The sequence below is a fragment of the Brachycentrus maculatus genome, unplaced genomic scaffold (assembly GCF_059751285.1).
Source record: "Brachycentrus maculatus isolate JH-2025_06_01 unplaced genomic scaffold, ASM5975128v1 h1tg000004l, whole genome shotgun sequence".
Taxonomy (NCBI): Eukaryota; Metazoa; Arthropoda; class Insecta; order Trichoptera; family Brachycentridae; genus Brachycentrus; species Brachycentrus maculatus.
In genome coordinates, this window is record NW_028280759.1 from 1,223,439 (window position 1) to 1,246,347 (window position 22,909).

A 22,909-nucleotide genomic window follows, 5' to 3' on the forward strand; every position below is an offset into this window, starting at 1 on the left:
GTGTGTACGTATATTATGCACAATGTGCTATATTATTATAGTATTTGCAATCCATTCGCGTAACTTGTCAGCAATTAGTTTGCAAGAGATAAGATGAAAGATGCAAGTAAATTATATGGTTTAAAACAGGTTGGAAATATGCCTATTGGGATAATGTACTGTCCAGTTACATTTCAACATATTCATACAGCTTAAAACAATGATTTTATTTTATTTTCCAAAAATAATGATGTACAAAACTCGCAACTAGGTTATCTGTTTTTTGAAGAGAGAATTATTTAGAATTATTTTGGGGAGAGAATGAGAAAAAAATATTGTTTCAATTCATAATTACGTTCTCCTTTCTTTAAAATACATATATATTTCTACAATGAGGCTGTCTATTTTTTGGTGACAAAATTATTGAGAATAATATTGGGCAGAGAATGAGGAAAAATTTATTATTTCAAATCAATAGTGATTCATAATAGCTGTGATGTACTATTTTTTTCCAAAATATCTTTTTCTAATATACAGTAGCGGAAGAAACACGTATGAATTTTATATTTTTAAATATCAGATGACTTTTTTTAGCATTTTTGAACAAAAGTTGTATTATATGAAACACATGTATTTAAAAAAATCTTACAAATTCATTGACGGATATGAAAATTTTAAATAGTAATTTATTATAAAATTATACTAAAGGGTCCGCCAAATAACATTTTTTTTTTGAAAATGGGGCGCAAAACATCGAGTGTAGCTTCGGCTGTGTGGCACGTAGCGCCGTCCTGTTGAAACCAAATGTTGCCAATATCCTCTTCTTCAATTTTTGTGAACAAAAATCCGTTCAACATGGCCCGATAACGATCGTCATTGACTAACGGCCACTCCTTGCTCATTTTCAAAGAAAAATGGCCCAATTATGCCTCTGGACCAAAATCCGCACCAAACAGTGACTCGTTTTGGGTGTACCGGCTTTTCAATGTATGCGTGCGGGTTTTCTGTGCCCCAAATACGACAATTTTGCTTGTTTACATACCCGCCAAGATCAAAATGAGCTTCATCCGAAAAGATGATTTTTTTGGCAAAATCGGCATCTTCTGTAAGTCGAATGTCGCAATATTTTCCAGCGTTGTTCAAGCGTATACACAACCATATTCGCTTAGCGGAAGGATAAAACTAATTATCTGTCAAATCAGACATGAGCTAAATGTTACCATTCACGAAATAAGCACTAGTTGAAAAAAAAAACTTTAGATGGCGGACCCTATACTTTGGATAATCGCTACTTTATTTTCTTCAAATTAACGTTACATTTAACGCAATTGATTTTTTTTTGCTTAATACATATTTTATGTTTTGAAAAAAAAGTTTTTCTTCGAAATAAATATATGGTTTTTAAAAGAAAATAACTGATATGGATATAGAAAGTAACTCATATGGTTAAAGAAAAAATAAGTAAAAAAAAAATATATTTTGTCCAAAAAAAGCCGAATTCTAATCAAATACAATAAAAATTGTGCTCGTCCACGAACACACACGTGTGGCACTTCGCGCAGCCGGTCGCATACTAGATTGAATATTTGAGAGAAGGCCCTTAATATCTATTCTTGATCCTCATCTAATGTCGCCTTTCCACTGATATGCGCTAGATACACGTATGTATCCAAGTTCACCTGTCACCACAGCATTATCTAGTCCTGCTGCAGCCTCCGCCTAGTAGTCTACTCGCAGTACCAGTCCCCGACTGCATGAATAATACAACGCGTTCCCTAAATAGACACGTGACACGCTGTGGAGACAGATATGCTCGGGCGGGAACTGCAGACTACGGCATTGTACAACTGACTCCATTTCCATTCGATGCAATATTCAAGTCCAACTGCAGAGCACTCTGCATCTGCATAATTACAAGTTTGGCCATATTTCCACATATCAGTAAAAAAACCGACCATTTTCAATCAGACAAAACAATATTTTTATTAACAACACTTTGAGTGTGATTATAATCCAGGATTCGGACCTCGCATACTAATAAAGAGTTTCTGCTCAAAAAATACTTATTTTCATCTCACCAATAGATGTCTCTAGTGAAGTTCTAGTGATCCAAGAAGAATGTTTCAAAATTGGTTCACACATATAGAACTTCCAAGAATTTGAGCAGTGTGGTTGTGAATAATGGGTAGATTTGGTGAATGTTACACGTGTGTAAAGTGATCACTTAAACCAGCCTATGATGGTTGTCAGTCCCGTGTATGCCCAGACTCATCTTCTTCTTCATCTTTGATGAGATGTAAAAAATAATTTTAATATTTATATATTTATTTTGAATATAAAAAGCATTGTTAACATTGTGGTATGGTAATATATCACTATCCATATCGTTAATCGTTCGCTTTACGGTTTAAACTTATTACGGTTTGACATTTTGCTCACTCCTTTCAACAACGTCATATTTCGAAAATCTTACATTTTCAGTTTTGCATGTTTTCGGAATGCCCAGAAAATGGACTATATCCAAGCAAAAGTGGCATATTTTTAAATTAATATTTACCCGCTACAGGACCGAAAGTGTTGTTTTTGCATTTTGAAGAAAATGTATTGTTTAATTATTTTTTAAATAAACTAAATATTTTTCAAATGGAGAAAAAACCTTAAGGTTTTACCTAAAAAGAACTGTTGCCCTGTAAAAAGTTCAATAGGTGGCTTGATATTTATTTTGTATACATTTTATTATATTCTTAAACTTTAAAAACAATCTCCTGAAAAATCAAGTTTTTTGATACATGACGTAATTGAAAGGAATGAGCAATTTGTACAAAAATAAAAATTTTGAATGAGAGAAAGAAGAGATAAAGACATTAAAATATTTCCATTGTGATTCATTTGCCTTCTCCCTTTCTTTGTACTTCACCGCAAAAAGAGTTACTAAATGAAACTCTACACTGATAAGTAACGTCAAAATAGCTCTAATATGGATAACGCAGATATACGAGTACACGTGACACGTAAACGTGACTAGGCTTAAAAGTAAAGAAGGTTATCTACCACTTTTTTTTTCATATTTAAAACATCATGTTATCCCACAAATCGCCTTGCAAAGTTCATCTAGCCTTCATATATATGTCGATAACATAAAAATGGAAACAGTTTCATGCAGTACCTTATGCACCATTGTAAGAAGTAGTAGAAGTTATACCAAAATTTATAATAAGTATCTTTAACTTTATATTTATTTAACAATCCATAGTTTTGCGACCGCTATGATATTACCAAATATCGTGTATTTATAAACATACATATAAATTCACGATATATTTATATACGTGCGAGCATTTAAATATAAAATAAAGTTATTATTTTTTTAAATTATAAAAAAAAGTCATCGAAAAAATTCTTATTTTATTTTGAAAATTATTTTAAAAATCATCGAAAAATCATGTGAAAACCCCATTTTTATTATAATTCTAACAAATTAATGTAATTGGCACAGTGCGGTATTATAATTAATAATCATAATAGTTTATTATTTAAAATCGAACATCAGTTTATAAAACGCTACTAATTCATATCACACACATATGATTCAAATGTTTTTTGTTGATCCTCTGCTGCTTTGCTGTCTGCCTCCGTAGTGTAATGGTCAGCACGCTCGGCTACCGTTCTGGAGGTCCCGGGTTCGATTCCCAGGGGGGTCAAATAAATATAAGTGATTTTTTCACTGTAATATTTATTCAATATTACCCTGGACTGGTAACTGAAGCGGAGGGCTGATCACCTTTCCTTCGTGTGTAAACGATCAAGATAACATTGTGTTCATATGAAGCAGTGCCCTATGCACCATTGGGGTGCGGATAAGGGTTTTATTATTATTATTATTATCAATTTTTGACCCAATGATATTTAACATATAAAAGCTTTTTTTCATATTTATCGGATTTGTTTGTCACAAACAGTTGTATAACAGTTGTCACAAATCTAAAGCTGTACAGATAAAAGGAAAAGCTGGAAAAAAAATCTTTATATTCTTCAGACGTTGAGAGCTTTATTTTTATAAAGGTTAATATTATACGAATATGAAACCTTACATTGTATATTGTTTGGTAAAATTTTGTTGAAAATTCCAGCTCGATTGTAGTCGACTATGTCAAAAAGCTGATATCGTGACGGCAAAGCCTTTACCAAATATCAAAAGCCTTCCTTAACGTAATATTCAGGAAACAAATTAAAATAAATCAAAAAATTTTCGATATTTTTTATTTCATTTTGTATATTTTTTTGTAGATTACCACCAGCGATCTTTCTGACAGTCGTTTTATCAAAATTTAAATGGCGAATGTAGATAAAATGGAGAAATCATAACATAAAAATGTGTCGAATTGTGGTCCTGTGGTTAGTAACGCGGACTCTTAAGTCAGAGTTTCTCGGTTCGAACCCACTCCACCTCAATTTGATGCCTATTTCTAATAATCAGCCGATTAGGCTCACAGAAATAGTATGAAATTGAAATATTTGTATAAATAATAAAAACACAAATAAGTTTATATTTTTTTTAAATACACGTTTCATTCAATGAATAAAACAATTATAGAACAATTTTAAATCTGATATTAAAGCGCCTGAAAAAAATACATGAGTTCTCTCAATTTGTATAAATTATTGTTGGCATTTTCATTTTTCTCTGTCATGATTTTCTGAATCTGTCTTTTATTAATTCCATTTTCTATTAGTGTGTACTCAAAATATAATAAAAAATAAATAAAGTAAGCAGTTATTTGTTTTGTACCTGTTTTAATATTTTTGTTAAATGAAAGTAGAAATATATTTTTTTAAATAAATCTAAACAAAAAACGTTTTGCAGATGTGTATAAAGCACAATTGATTGTTGCTTTTAACGATCCTTAATTTAAAATCTTTTTAACTTTAAATGTAAATGCCAGTTTGCATTAATAAACAGTAAACATTGCGTATTTAACAGTTGCAGTCACGTAGCACATGAATGTTGTGGTGGTTCGTTCATTGTGAAATTAAACAAATCAAAAGTTTTGCTTGCTTGCTCTTCCATTTTACCGGACTGAGCCGCACCAACGCGTTGCCAGGTACAGTAAGTTGAAATATATTTTTATTATTCCCATGTATTTGAGTAAACAAAAAATATTTTAAGAATTGGCAGTCGATTTTTTTTTGAATGAGGAATATTTTAAACAAATATTTATCAAATAAACGAAACATCAAAAAAGGCATAAATACGAAATAAATAATATAACTTCTTACCTTATGACTCAAGGGTGTATGCGCAGATCTGATGGCAATCACCCTCTAAAACCTGAAACCAACAAAAAATAACATTAATGAAATTTGATAATATAAATCGCTCTGAAAATTAAGAAACTTACTCCCTATTTATAATTAAATTCCTAATAAATTACGTGCATATATATATATATATATATATATATATATATATATATATATATATATATATATATATATATATATATATATATATATATATATATATATATATATATATATATATATATATATATATATATGTATTTATAATAATAAAACCTTATCCGCACCCCAATGGTGCATAGGGCACTGCGTCATATAAACGCAGTGTTATCTTGATCGTTTACACATGAAGGAAAGGTGATCAACCCTCCGCTTCAGGTACCAAGTCCAGGGTAATATTGAATAAATATTACAGTGAAAAAATCACTCATATTTATTTTACCCCCCCTGGGAATCGAACCCGGGTCCTCCAGAACGGTAGCCGAGCGTGCTGACCATTACACTACGGAGGCGGACATATACATATACATACATATATACACACGAGTATATACACCAACCATATATATTTTGAATTGTTCTTTCTCCACGTCTTACTTAAAAGCTCCATTTAGAAGAATTACTAAATTTTAAAATACGACCACGATGTTTTACCTACAAGTATGTCATGTGTGTAAATGTGTTTAGTTTTTCAAAACATGAGCATGTCTCTCGTGACACTTAAGTTCATTGGCACCAGCATCGCGGCATCTCCCCTAAACGAATCATTTCCTTCCTTAACTCACTTTTTTTTCTCCGTCCGTTGGAAATTTACGTGTGGAGCTTAATTATTTACAACATATCTTGTGAACTTCCTTTGAAAAAAGATACATACGTGGATAAAAAAAACCTTTGAAGTATTGATTGATTAAGAAAAAGTATAAAATAAATATAAAATAGCATATTAAAACTGATAAATTAGTTATCGGTCGTTACAGATAAATCACCTCAAATAAAAAAAAAATACGTAGCTTTGAAATGAGTGTTCATAAATAATTTTCATAAAAATTGTACAGAAAAAATATTTTAATAAAGGAACTTTGATTATTATGCAATAAAATTGTACAGCCTGCTTCCATTACTCATAAAATTATTAAATAACGAAACTAAATGTAAACGAGCTATTCATAAATAGATAATCGAGGTGCGTAGATCATTCGGCCATATCATTTTTTTAAATATATTTAATATTGTTACAAGATTTTTAATCGATTAATTAATTTTCTAGACTTTTGAGTACAATCCTAAAATTGGTTACGCTGTTCTCTCCAATAAAGAGACTAAGCTACTTTTCATATAATTTCATAGTTAATGAATAATAGTAATAAAACCCTCATTCGCACCCCAATGATGCATAGGGCACTGCATCATATAAACGCAGTGTTATCTTGATCGTTTACATATGAAGGAAAGGTGATCAGCCCTCCGCTTCAGGTACCAGTCCAGGGTAATAATATTGAATAAATATTACAGTGAAAAAATCACTTATATTTATTTTTACCCCCCTGGGGAATCGAACCCGGGACCTCCAGAACGGTAGCCGAGCGTGCTGACCATTACACTATGGAGGCGGACAAGTTAAGTACTGTAAACTGTCTTTGGTACGGGAAAACCTAGTGAGGAAACATTAATGCTAATTGTATTATTTTTGACATCTCATCAAAGATGAAGAAGAATATGGAAGTCTGGGCATTTGTGGGGCTGACGACCGTCGTAGGCTGGTTTAAGTGATCACTTTACACGTTTAACATTCAACAATTCTTCAATAAAAGAGTTTCTGATCAATAAAAGGAGTTTCTGATCACTTAAACCAGCCTATGACGGTCGTCAGCCCCGTAAATGCCCAGACTTCCATAGTCTTCTTCATCTTTGATGAGATGTCAAAAAATAATATGAAAAATCCTCCTATACTTGGAGATAATCCAGATTTGTGAACAAGTATTTGGACACACTCAAAATGTTGTAATGTAGATTGTAATTTATAATTATGATATGATTTGTATGATGAAAAATTTATCAGTAATATAAAATATACACAGCAGGTCTTAAAATATCAAATCTGTTATTTAACAATCTATATAAAATAATATTTACTGTTTTTGATTTGTTATTGCATTTATTGATTTAACATATTAATTGAGGAAAAACAAGTTTACTCTCTACCTATAATTGCAATTTATGCTTTTGAAAAGAGATAATATTCTTCCTGGTTCATTACGTCTAAAAATAATATAAACATCGACAAAATAACCAACTCAATTATCATTATGATTCCTTCAAGGAACAGAGGGAAGATTTAGATATAAATGAGGGTATAATATGGTCTGTACAGAATTTAAGTGAACCATGTCAGAAAAAGTAAAATAAGAAATATCTAGAAAGACATTTTTTATAATTCCTAATTAATTTATAGTGGTATCAATGTACAATCTCTGCACCTCATAACGTAATTAACCAGTAATTATTATTAAAAATTAATATTTTTAAGAATAGAAATAGATTTTAACATTTACAGAATTCAATACATGTTAAGCACCTTGTACTTATTTCGTAAATGTTATTAGGCGTACAAAATAATAATGAAATAAATAAAAATGAAAATAAATTCTGTGCCAATGTCATTTATGGATTATGGATCGTATCTTGCAGCATCTATCATCTGAGCTAATCATATCAGAACTAATATCAGAACATAACGATAAGATAGATTCATTGTATTTTGTAGGCATTGCTTATTTAAGCTACTCCTCGATTTCCTTGCAGTTTTTTGCCGAAAATATGTAATTATAGTCAAAGTTTAAAATTATATGTTAATATTATTATATGTAATATTGTATAGAAAAATGTTCCTTAAGTCTGAACTTGAAATTATAACAAAATATTATTATTTACAACATTTTTATTTATTTACTTAAACTTCACAAACAGAAAATAAATAAGTACATTAGCGGGCTAATTGTAAAAAGCATTTTGTATTTTTAATTTGTATTTTAAATCCATATTTAGTATTTTTTTAAGCTCTTTTTTTGAGAGCATATGTAATATTTGAGATTTTAAAATCTCGCATGTTAGTTTACGAAGAAAATTAAAAACAATTTCAATAAATAAATATGAAAATCGTCGAATGCGAACATGGGCTACTTGTCTTCTGAGTGCACTCCGAGCACACATTCTGTATGGCCCGGTAATTTTGTAAAGCACAGCAGGGAACACGAGGAAGTGCTCGATTTAATATTCCAAACACTTGTTTACCCATTGGTTTCCGAATGCTTAGATTAACATTAGCAGAATAGCATGCTCAATATGCACGATACTCCTGTACAAGGGTGCGTAAGCTCAAAATGAAAAGTTTAACACGATTATACGGAATTTGTTCACCTGTACGGGTGCAGATGAACGCCTTTCTTTATTCGGTGTTTTCCACAGAATTACCCCTCTTTCTTCTATCGGCCAACGTGTTAATGGAATTATTTCCACCCCCGTAGGCACAGAGTATTGGATGAAAACTTTCAACCCTAACATTAACACCCGCATCCCTCAAAAACTTGTTTTTTTGCTTTTGTAAAGAATACCCGAAAAATTATGTACAATTTGATTAATTTACTGTTTTTTGCACAATATTTTTTCGCTAGTGGTTCTAAATATTATGATATCTTTATCATATTTTTGGAGACTTTTTAGTTGTTTTTCTTTTATAAGATTTTTTTCAAAATTGATAATCTGAATACGTACTTCGAAGGTTATTTTATTAAATATTATTATATTATTTTTGTTGAACAATATTTTCAACTAAAATACTTTATACTTTTATTAATATTATTTAACTTTTGGTGACTTATTTTAAAATTTTCCTAACACGTTTGATTTTTTAAATTTGTTCATAACTATTTTTCTTCGCTCTGTAGAAGGTTTTTAATGTTTTTTTAATCGTTAGGTTCATTAATATAAAGAAATAGAAAATATTATTTAAAAAATTATGTTTAAATCAATAAAAAATAAACTTATTTATTTATAGTTTTTCTAATTTTATCAGAAAACTTTAATCCCAAAAGCTTGCCGCTTCGACAGCTGGCCTCTTCACTACCTATGATCATGAGTTAGATCCATAACAGTAGACCCTTGAAAATTAAGACGTTGAAGTAATATTGGTACAAAGTTTTCGAAAATTTATAAAATCACGTGTGTAATGATAATGATACTTAACTCGTTTTTTTATTGCAATTCAAAGCGATTAGTCTTTAAATCAATTCCTCCCTCCAACTGGTGTACACGGTAGCTGACAGTCATTAATTAAATGTACGTGTAAATATAAGGACCTTATTATGTAAAATTATTTTCTAGTTAAATTCAAAATATGAGGCGTGTGCTTAATAAAATTCTGTTTTAAGGGTTTGTACAATAAAACGCATATACATATAATATCTACATATATAAGCGAGTATTTGTAAAAGTTTGTAAGAATTAAAAATAAAAATGTTTTTTGATTCATTAAAAATAAAAATAAAACCATTCACCGTAAACATTATACATTTTACACGTTGTTTTATACATGTTATACGGAGAAACTTGCTTACGTGGTTTTTTCATGTGTGTGTTTTTTTTTTGTGCAGCGGTGAAGGGGTTAATATGTGGGATTTATTGGCCCGGTTGGTGATTATTAGTTCAGTGGATGAACAATAGAAGGCAGTTCACCTTTGGAAGGAAATAAAATATTTAACCAAAAGCTTCGTCGGAAAATTAACACGCTAAGAAAGTTAACAAAGATACAAAAATTAAGTCTCAAATTTTCATTAGAACTATAAATGTAGTTAAAGTTATATAATAAATAAATAAAAAGTGTCTCTTTATTATTGCTTAAATAGTGGTATGTATGTTTGTAAATTGATGCATACTTATATCTTATATCCATATTAACCCAAGAATTGTACATAACAAAAAAATAATAATAAAAAAAATATATATGTATATATATATATATATATATATATATATATATATATATATATATATATATATATATATATATATATATATATATATATATATATATATTTATATATATAAATATATATATATATATATATATATATATATATATATATATATATATATATATATATATATATATACATATATATATATATATAAATATATATATATATGTATATATATATATATATATATATATATATATATATATATATATATATATATATATATATATATATATATATATATTAGTATATATAAATATATATAAATATATATATATATATATATAAATATATATATATATATATATATATATATATATATATATATATATATATATATATATATATATATATATATAAATATATATATATAAATATATAAATGTATATATATACCTTATGCTTGCGTATATATCTTTTTACATGGTATATGGTATGTTTTTCCTTGAGTCTAATTCTCAAAATGTTTTTATATGTAATAAGGTCACGCAGTGCAAAATGGTAAAAAATCAGTTTCGATCATAGCATATTTTTTTATACTAGGAAATTACGCAAGCCCTAAAGAAACCAATTAAAATAGCATTATTAAGATCATCTTTAAACTATGTGTGTAAAATACATGTGTAATTACTATGGGGCTAGAAAAACGACTGAAGAACTGACGCGTAACAACAGAGCAATATCATTTGAGAGGTAACACCAACAATGTTGGCAACCTGGATGGAATGAAAATGTGTCTCAAAGAGACAGTTATATCTAGTCGGTTTGCTCCCATAGCTGTCAACTATGTACATTTTTTTACGCAAGCTTTTAAATTGGCTTCGCTTTTGCGTAAAATTACCGCGCTCCGGGTATACACTGTACTCGTTTGTAATTACATTACAGAAATATTATTACTGTCAAGAAATATCCATTTGGGTTTTGTTTTACATTCTCAGATAGTACCAGGTACAGTCACACTTAAAAACGATTGGTTTATTAGGGGAGGAAGAATGGACAAAGAAACCTCACTTATTTGTATTTTTATCATATTCATTTATAACATTTAGTCTTTATGTTAAATTAACCAAAGTTTGATGGAAAACCTAACGCTATGATGCACTACCCTGTCTGGCAGCGAGAGCGGTTCTTCTCTCGGTGATCCAGAGGCTGACAGTGGCCAACTTGCGGTATTCCAGGGACAAGCAAAGTGAAGCAGAGAAATCAAGTTCGTACAAGAAAAGGGTCCGAAAAGTTAAGAGGATAGACTAAGAACCATGACCTTAATGCTATGACAAGAAATATGATTCAAGATGACGTTATCCATGACAGAAGGATCTACAACCTGAGAACAAGGAAAGCTGACCCCAACAGTTTACAAAGACAATAAGTTGGGATGGAGCCAGATGGAGAAGAGGAAGAAGTATGTAGTCTTCCTTTTAACGTTTTACAAAAAAAACAAAAGTCATAATAAAATATGGAACGAAGGCAAAATAAAGGAAAAGGTAAATGATCAAGAGTAGGTACTATGAAAATGGTAAAATAGTTTTTTATGAATTTTTTTATTTCTATTTTTTGTGTATATTATGAAATAGTTAAAAATTACTAAAAAAGTTAAAAATAATAAATAAATAAAAAACATATTTAAATAGACCTCCAACGACAAGACACACAAGGTGGTTTGGTGAGTCTCTGCAAAAACAAAATGTAAAATATGTAAAATATGATTTTTTTTAATGAATGTATTTTTCTTTTTTTTTATATTTATTTAAACATATAGTATTGTGAATCGCACCATCGTGTTATTCGTTATATTATTTTTCTGCAATAATCGTTTATTTTTTAAGGGTGCGTAAGGTGTTTTGAACATTGTGAGAAAGTCTTTTTCATATACATGAACAATAAGTAATTTAATGTAGATGGCTTCACATCACATCGCAAAAGTCCACGCTTCAGTGCCTTCTCGAAAGGGGTAAAGGGTCAAACGGAAGGGGTTGAAAAGGAACCACCACAATCGGAATGGCTCAAAAGAGCACTTACCACCTCCGCGCCGAACTGAGATCAATGGCGACCTGTGGTGGGGCCACCCGAATCGAAGGAAAACGTAAATCGAGGGAAAGTGGATAACGCAATAACACAGGTGTTCAAAACACACGTCTCCCTAATTTTCAATAAATATTAATGGCCTCAAAGAGAAATAAAACATCTTTTTCTTGAAAACTAAATTGGCATTTAAAAACTAAGCATTACTAAAACACGCCTTATCACCCATTGTTACACTTTGTGTGATACAACTTTTATAAACACTTATCCTAAATTAACTTATTCATTTGTCTTCTTTCTCTCTTTCAAAATTTTATTTTTATACAAATGTCAAACTATATTTTTTTTTATCTTAATGACCCGAGGATGGAATGATTTTCCGAAACCGGTAGTCACCAAAAATGTTTATAAAAGTGATATTACATAAAGTGAACAATGGATAAGGAGAGTGTTTTATTGTTATGTCACAGTTATCAATGCTTTATACAAAATAAACCTTACATAATTTCATTAATTGATTCGGCAGTCACTTTGTAGTAAAATTTATCCATTTTTAATTCATGTTTTACTTAGTAAATACCACTTTTTCTTAAAATCTACTGTGACACGTGTTTCGATGCATTCCGCATCATTTTCAAACACCGTATGTGAAGCTAATTCTAAATTTTAGAGTTGGGTCCTTGGGACGTTGAAGGTTGAAGGACGTGTCACAGTAGATTTTAAGAAATAGTGATATTTACTAAGTAAAACATAAATTAAAAACCTTACAACTCTAAGTTAGTTCTTTTGTTCAAGTGAAATTGGTAAAATAAAATAATAGACTAGCCCGGATGACAGAAAACGGTGTGACGTACATTTAAAACGAGATACCATATAACATAAAAACGCTGACCATATTCAAATCAAGAATGTTTAAATATTCATTATTCTATTCGCCATTACAAGTGGTATTTTTAGATTTTCTCCCCTCCGTTTTAATTATTAATCAAATAAATGTTATTTAGTTCACTTGACACATAAGCTACCTAAAAAAGTCTGTAATAATAGAATCATCATTCTCATGACGTCATGAAATTACAGTAAAACCTCGATATAACGGACTATTGGGGGGCGGGGTGTTCGTTAAAGCTTAAAGTCTGTTATATAAAAATAGGTCTGAAATAAATTAACATGAACTAACTAACCATCACGCTGCTTCTCCGCAGGGGTAGGCAGAGAGAAAAGAACGCCACACCACTCTGTCTTTGCAAACATTCTTCGCCTCTTCCACGTTCATGCATCTGCATGAACGTGGAGAGGAGATCCTCATACATACCCGACGATTATTACGACTACTAACCTGACCACTTTCAAGTAAATTAGCATAAAAATTAAATAATAAATTAACATGAAAATTGATAAAATGAACACTGTATTTAAATATAAATAAATAATACAAAATTCTATTTATTGTCTTCAGACACTCGTCGTGAAGTGACATTGCTTTTGGTATCGACGCGCTTGCTTTCGGTAATTCTGCTATGAAAAGGAATCAAGTTTTGTTTGCACTTTTGAGGTTTGCTGTTATTTTATAATTATTTCTCTTAAATACCGAAAATGCGTATTATATATACTGGCCGGATTTTTGTTCGTTACATCCAAAGTTCGTTAAATAAAAGTCCGTTATATCAAGGTATTACTGTATTTTGACTTTTTTATGTTAAAAATACAATAAATCAACGAGAAATAAAAGTCTACGAAAATAGCACAGGGACAAAGAGTATGTCATCATTATTTTCTGACGTAAATTTGAGTATTTTGTAGTTATTGAAATGTAATAATTATAATGAGGCATTTAATGAAGGAATACATTTTACAGACAACATTTTACAGTAACAAAAGAAGCAATCAGATATCAATTTATTTATCTTCCAATTGAGCGAATATTCAAGGTGGCAATCAGACAGTGGAAGCCTTTGATACGACTCACGCGATTCAATTGATATATTATTTCTTACGGACAAGGTCTAGCGACAGTAATTGTACGATAAAAAAACACGTGTTTGGCGAAAAATGTTAACAAGGGATTTTCTTTACGAAAATTCCACAATAGGTGTTGTATTTTCTTCGAGTGCGCCATATTATAAAAATAAAGAGATAATTTAAAAAATGTGTAGTGTCCTTCTAATCGAAATATTTGGAAAATGCAAAAAAATCTTATTCCCATTATAAGTGAATTACATAAAAATGTATTGAAAAACAACTGATTTTTATTTATTTAAAATATTTAATTTGATGTTCACAGGGTGATTTATTTAGCTTTCCTCATCCCAACATAGATGTCTCTAGGAACTCTCGCACACTGTGTGTTGAGTTTGATTCAAGCACAATGTTTCTAAATTGAACCATATATCCAGCAGTTTCAAGAATTTGAGTAGTGTGATTGTCAATCATCGGTAGAATTGATGAATGTTACACGTGTAAAGTGATCACTTAACCAAGCCAAAGACGGTTGTAAGCCAAGACTTCCATATTCTTCTTCATCTATATTGACATGTGAAAAAAAAAAAAAAAAAACTCCTTATAGGAGATAATCCAGCTAAAATAAATAAATTGAATTGATGAATGTTACAAGTGTAAAAAAATCGCTTAAACTAGCTTATGACGGTCGTAAGCCCTGTATATGCCCAGACTTCTATATTCTTCTTCATCTATGTTGAGATGTCAAAAATATTGTAAATAATGTCAAATTTTAAGTCATGATTTAGGATCTCCTGCTAGTTGCACACCGTTAGTCGACTGTCTACTCCGTTCATAATATTTTATAGGAAGATGAACGCGGTTCAAAAATGTACATCTTTTATATGGCTCACAACGACGGAGTGTGATATATCTCACTGTCTTTATTTCCAGCCGGTCGGCTATAAAATAATTAAAATTGACACAATTGGAGCTGGATTTCCCCCCTCACTTCCCCTGCCCCGTTTCCACCACCCCCTCCCGCGACCCTACAAACCGATGGTGTAAGGCGGATGAGAAATTATTTATCAGATTGGCCGGACTGCCTGACTATATAGTCGGTTCAGTTGATATTTATAATCATAAAAAATTGACAGAAAATATCTTATAACAAGAAAAAATGTGTTTATTGTGTTATTTTTATTCGGGTACTTAACAGAACAGAAACATCAAGAACATATCGTAGTCGTACAGGAAAAAGTGACCAACTACCAAAACGTAAAATGTTCAGGGGGGCCATTTAAGTCACTTTTGCTTGGCAAGAAAATAAACACCAATGCAGTTAGTCATTTTAAACTAGTCACTATATTATACTTCAAAGTTTAAAATCTTTTGGGTTTTATTCAGAGCAATATTAAGCTAGTTAGATATCAAACAGTCAATGATCACGTTTTTGTTAAAAAATGCACTTGGTCACTTTCTCCTGGTATGACTACGATATACACATATACAAATAATACAAAATAAGTGTTTCTACTGTTCCAATTAAAAAATCAACATTTTTAAAAATGCCTGGAAGAGAAAGGAAAATAGAAAGCGGGTAAGATCAAAGATAGAAAAAAAGACAGATTGTAAGAAACAGACGACGATATCAAATACATGAAAATTCCATAAACTGTCTGGCTTGATGTTAGGTCGAAGGTTTTTGTCAAAATTTGTAGGTAAACTTTAAAACCAACTATTATCGGATTGAAAAAAAAAACAATAGTCGAGTTATTACAAATCAACAGCATCATTCTAAAGGAGCTGGTAATTCAGTTATATGATTAAAACTGTATAGCAAATGGTATTTGGTCCTTAGTGCATGGTAGTCCTCGGGTCGATCAAATGCGCATGTGATAAGTATTTCGTGTAGTTGTAAGTGCGTGAATAGTGCTATGGTAGTGACGTGTAGTGCTGTTTGCATGTTGGTGTAGTGATTGTCCTGACGAAGAGACGGTAACGTTTGTATTAATTTTTAAATCAAACACAGATTTTTTGAGTCCACTAAGTTTTATTTTACGAATGTCATTCGTTTGAAAATGCCATAACCAGGCGGACAATCGTCACAATATTAATTTTTCATGTGTTTTTGTTAATAAAATACAACTTATTAGACTCAAAAACCCTGTGTGTGATTTTAAAGTTAATACATAAATTAAAATGGAGTTCTACAAATTAAACGCCAAATCAATAAATAAATAAGACGGTAACGTGTTAAAACCGGTAGACTGAAATCACAGCGAGTGATTATATACTTACATTACTAATATTTTGTAAAAATGATTACAAAATTAATCTTTTAAATATTTATAATAAAATTGTAAAAATTATCAGCTTTGATATTCTCATGTGAACGGACTATAGCAGCGGAAAAGCTCCGACGAAGTGAATATTGGAAAAGCTTTACTTGTCAAAGTATAAAGTGGATCAAATAAATTATCGAAACGCCTTCAATATAGGACGCTTCCATAATATCTAGAAGGATCCATGGCACTTATGGAAGACCACCCTCTATCAACTCGGTTAAAGGCCTGCCAGTGAAATAAACCGGTCGAGAATATTTCAACTGAAGGCGGAGGAAAAAATATACATTCATGAAGTTTTATAATATTTATTTTTTATCCTATATTAAGTCAGTATTTAAAGTGACTGAAATAATTATTACTTTTCGTCCGCCTCCGTAGTGTAATAGTCAGCACGCTCAGCTACCGTTCTGGAGGTCCCGGGTTCGATTCCCAGGGGGGGGTGAAATAAATATAAGTGATTTTTTCACTTTCCTATAATATTTATTCAATATTACCCTGGACTGGTACCTGAAGTGGAGGGCTGATCACCTTTCCTTCATGAGTTAACGATCAAGATAATACTGCGTTTATATGATACTGTGCCCTATGCACCATTGGGGTGCGGATAAGGGGTTTGAAGAAATAATTACTATTATAGGTGTCTCAGCGTGAGTGAAACATCTACATATCTTCTTTTATATGGGAAAGAAGAAATATACAATTTTAAAAAATTAATGCAATGTGGATGTTCAATAATGGGCAGAGGGGTGAACGTTACACAAGTGTATAAAGTGATCACTAGAATGCTCAGACTTCCATCTTCTTTCTTATAAAAAACAATAGATGTTTCGGATTTGATTATAAATTGAGACACCTACAGAGTGGCGCAAAATTAATCACTCTATGAAAAGATTTTATAATTTTTGCAAATGGCGTCGTACATCAATGATATTTGACATTTGTGAACAAGACACCTGTAGTACTACTACTACTACTACTACTACCAACACGCCGTTTCCCCGCAGGGGTAGGCAGAGAGGATGGAACACCACACTCTTCTGTCCTGACATACACTCCTCGCCTCCTTCACATCCATACATCTAGTCATACACGCCCTCCGATTACGCAGACTTTTGACACCGCCAGATTTTAGGTTCTGATTGATCTGATCGTGCCAAGTCTTTTTCGGTCGTCCACGTTCTGTTTTCCCTCTCACATTCGCCACATATATTTTCTTAGTCATTCTCTCGCTATCCATTTGCTCCACATGTCCATACCACCGCAAAGAACTCTTCCTAATCTTTTCAATTATTCCTCGTTCAGCCTTACATTCCTTTCTTATATCGTCGTTTTTAATTCTGTCATACAATGATTTTCCACACATTCGTCTGAGGGAGCGCCTGTAGTATAAAAACAGATTTATTTCAGTGCAAAATTTATCATCCGATTTTTTTTCAAATAACATTTTTACTTTAATAAAAAATTAATTTGAGTGATGAGATGTCTTTATTTGGACCATTACAATTTTTCTGTTAAAATATGATATCCGTCAAGTGGCTGCTGCCAGTTTTGACACACATTTGTGCCCGTTTTATCAATATGTTTGTGTACTGTAGCTGTCCAAAAATTATAACAATTTCCTATAAGGTGATTAATTTTGAGCCATCCTGTATAATATTGATATTTCAAATGTAAGGTTAATAATCCTGTGTCTGATGCTGAGATAATAAAAAATTGAAAGAGTAACTAAAAAAACATATCTTTAAGTAATGCTTTCAATTACTTTATTTATTGAATTGGATTTGGATTATTTAATTTGTAGAATTCCATTTTGATTTATGTATTAATTTTTAAAACAAACATAGTTTTTTTTTATTCGACTATAGCTACATAAGGACCGTCAGTACATTTAATCTTCACATTCATTTGAAAATGCCATAACTAGGCGAAACAACTGTCAACATATTAATTTTTATGTGTTTATAACAATAAAAAGCAGCTTAGAAGACTCAAAAGATATGTGTGTGATTTAAAAATTAATACATAATATAAAAACATTGAATAACTGTTACTTTCTACATATTTATTGTAACTGCAGACCGTTGGTAGAATTCCATATTGACGTAGTAAAATATACATAAATAAATGTAGAATTCAACCAAATAAACCTCGTTTAATTTTGGATATATTACCCAACTTTCTACATATTCAACTGGTAGAAGAAGAAGAAAACCATTGTTTGGCGCGTTTTGCGAGATTTTGGCGCGTGTTGTGGCGGCAACTGAGGCACAAATACCCGCAGACACGCGGGAAACTCTGACACAGACGCCATTTTCCAAAATTACCACAATATCTGCAAGCCTCTATAAATATGCGAGCGTAAAACCTAAAATAATTGTCTAAATCCGATGGATTCCCACCGATCTGGTGGGAACACTTCTATCTTGGTTCGGACTAATATTAGGAAAAACGTACTGCCGACGCAGTGTGGTTCAGCTGTGAACTGAATGGAACTGAACTCATTAACAATAACTTAATAATTACAATGTATAATAATTACATTAATATGTTCACAAAATGAACACGAAACAATGATCAATACATAAGCAAAACATACTAAATAATATAAAGATAAGTACCGGATTATGTATACAAAAATGAGTGAAGATCAAATTAGTGTTCAAGAAAATCTAATTGTTTTTTCATTAAAATAAAGCACTTTTGTTAGTTAGTAAATAGTTTATTTTGAATTGATTGTATAAAACCGGTTTGGATAAAATGAAGTGTACAGTTCTTATGTTTTACATTTTCGCAAACAAATACTTGATTTATTATTGTGAATAATGAGTAATGTTTCTTTTTCTTACTTGTTGATGGTATTAGATACTCTTTTTCGGTTTATGTTTATTTCCAGCTTAAGTTTTTTTGTCAAATTGTCAAATATATTGAAAGCTAGAAAAACACTTTACCCACCCAATTTTTTACAATTATTTATGTGCTTACCATTTAGTTGTCAAATGCAAAAACTTATGTAACGACTCTTTTCAAAGAATTCGTTTTTTAATTTCTTAATTTTGATTTGATCGTCTATATGTGCAAAATATTCATACCACTAAGTGAATTTAAGTAAAAAAAAATACAATTGAAAAAGTAAAAATAATAAAATAAAGCTAATCAGTACCTAATTAAATTACAGAAAAATGTTTAATTAATAAAATTCGACACAATTTGTTAAAAACAACTAAATGATAAATGAAAAAAACTTTGTGAAAATGTAAAATACAACAACTCTCTACTTATTTAAACCCAAATCGGTGATATACAATAAATTCAATGTCGAATATACACCAAATTTATTTTAACACCATAATTAAATTAAAACAAAAACTTTGAAAAAATCAAATGGACCAATCTTTCATCAATTGATCCGGCAACACTATGATAATATCGATTCATTATTAGTTGTTTTTTGGTTTAAACCACTTTTTCAATATTAAAATTACCAAATTAAATTGAATTAAATTATTGTACAATAATTCTTGTAAAATATACGTGTCTTTTGATTTAAAATTTACCGTCTGATTCTGAACTAGTGGATGCGGTCAATTTTGAACAGCTCCGGTATTATTTAAACAGGTATATTTATAGAGGGTAAATATATATTTGAAACGTTTTGAAGCGACCACGTTCTCGGTGGTGTATTTATTATTTTGGGTTGGTTCCGTACTGTGTTACGAGATTAGTAGCGAGGGCAGCAGACGCAATGGCGCTATACTTGACCAACTGCAGGATAATCAGATGACCATATGATTTCTCGCATAATCATGGAAAAAAGGGAAATATAAAATAATATGTAGTCCATTGATGAACAATAATTCACCAGTGGGAAAATTAGAATGGCGCAAATACTAACTGAGACACAATTAAAAAATCATCAAAAACAATATTTAATATCTATGTAACTATTAATAATAATAATCATTAAGAAAGGTAGAATAAAATGACGCTTTGTGGCACATCTATCCATTTTTTTACTATTTTAGTACTACTAGGTAAATAAATACCTCTATTTCTGTAGAAATAAATATAAAAAATTGATATTTACTAAGTAAAAGGAATAAAACGTAATAAGGAATAGGAAGAATATCTTCTAATTCTTACAAAAACAAATCGTTAAAAAAAGTGGTATTTGTTTTGAATTTTTTGTATTTTTGTATGTTTTCGTGTAAAATTACATATTAATAAGAATTATTAACTATTTAAGAAGACCCATTTAAAACTCTTTTCCATTTAGAGTGTTTTCCGAAAAACTTTTTTAATGCCGTACACGTTTTGATTTAGAAAACATTTTACATATTTTTTCAACAAATATAACATTAATTACCAAATACGTTTACAAGAGAGCAAACTTAACAAGATAAATGAACAACGAAAGATGCTGGAGGTCATGTAATATTTGATGAGTAATTTTCTTTGTCCGAACAAATTAAGAAATGAGCAGATCAATGTTCACAACATGTTTGCGGATTACATATTAAGGAAGCCGGGAAGAAACGGACTTAACGAAGCAGAGTGAGTTGGAACGAAGATTATAATTTATTCCAGGAAAGACTGAGTGAAATGTCTGCGAATGCGACGGAAACTTCGGGGAAAATGAGATTTCACAAGCGATAAACGAGAAGAAAACATTAAGGAATTAGTGTTATCTGGGGTGAGGTAAACGCCAGGTACTGTATACACAATAAAGCATAGAAGATAGTTAAGGCAAATTTTAAAATTCTCTTCATTCTGTGTTTGTCTCTTTGTAAGTTATAAGATTTTGACGTTCTAAGGGTAGGCTCCCTAAGGCTTTTTATTTACTTACTTTATGCTTTGTACTTTATACGAACTGAATAGTCAACACGCTCGGCTACCGTTCTAGAGGTCCCGGGTTCGATTCCCAGGGGGGTATCAAATAAATAAAAGTGATTTTTTTCATTCTAAAATTTATTCAATATTACCCTGGATTAGTACTGGTGACTACCCTCCGAAGCGGAGGGCTGATCACCTTTCATTCATGGGTTAGCGATCAAGATAACACTGCGTTTATATGATGCAGTGTCCTTTTCACAATTGGGATGCGGAAAAAGGTTTGAAGAAGAATTAAAATTTAAATTTCAGATCTAAATGGTAAAAATCTTAATTATATTAATAAATTTACAACCCAAAAAAAAGAGGAATATTGCTTGATGGAAGAAGATATATATTTAATTTTAATTTTAATTTAGTATAAGGGATGGGAGATTTGAAAAATATGAGTCATTAGTTAAAATTTAAAACGGTTGGAATTCTGGATTATCCTCAAATAAGAATCCAGTAAGTAACAGTTCCAGACAGCAGGCCTGCACTGCAAAAGCTCGATCCCTTAACTTAGTGCTGGGTTGGCGTAGGAGTTTGTATAATTTTCCTCTACTTGACTCAGAAAATGACCTAAGTGTGGATTTTCTTGAGTTAACACACAAAGATCTAAAATATATTCCTTGTCTTAGCGGTCATGTTTTCTAAAATGATTAAGCTTAACTCATTAGAAACTATGATTTTTTCATTAAATGTTATTATTATTTTTCTATTATTATTTTGTTTATAAATAAAAATAATACTTGACACTGGCAGAAACATCCTTTCACGGGGTAACTGCCAAATATATTTTTTGTAAAGCTGATAGACTGGTAGCAGTAAACCGCGATTAGCATAATTCCTTATATTTGAGTGAATTAGCCGCTTTTTCAATTCATTCAGTGAAAATATCTCAGAAGATATATTGGATTAAGCTTCATTCCACTACTCTACCAACATACTCCTTTGTCCGTTATTATTTTGATTGTATTTTTAATAGTGACTTTTTTACTTTTGTGAATATTAGTACCTACCCCCAGCTCTCTAAAAAACAGCTAAAAATACGGAATGCCATATATTGCATTACTCAAAATTTTTGTTCAGTGGAATCATTTTTCTTCTTAGAAATAAGTCCACCAATATTATGTTTATACAAAAAGGTATTATTCAATAGTTTTTGAAAATAAATTTAAATTGTATATTGAACTACATAGAATGAAAATTTAAATAAAACGTGCAGAAGATACTGCGAAAGACTGAAAAAACTATTTAAATAAATAAAAAACATAAAAAAGAAGAAAAACAATGTCCTGTGACAATTTCTTCAACTTTACAGCATTGGAATCGTGCCAAATTACGTTCCGAGACATTTTGTTTACTTCGAATCTCTATTCAACTAAGAAAACATCACGGATTGTTTTGTAATACCAGATA

At 30.6% G+C, this 22,909-nt stretch overlaps 1 protein-coding gene across 4 annotated transcripts in view; it reads right to left on the minus strand.

The window, feature by feature from the left end:
- Nucleotides 1-22,909, minus strand: part of Mef2 (myocyte enhancer factor 2) — a 219,306-nt gene that overhangs the window by 129,208 nt on the left and 67,189 nt on the right. For all 4 annotated transcript variants that reach the window (XM_088274276.1, XM_088274122.1, XM_088274349.1 and 1 more), the window contains exon 2: nt 5,257-5,308. The gene's annotated coding sequence lies outside the window, so the exon portion shown is untranslated. The remainder of the gene's footprint in view (nt 1-5,256; nt 5,309-22,909) is intronic.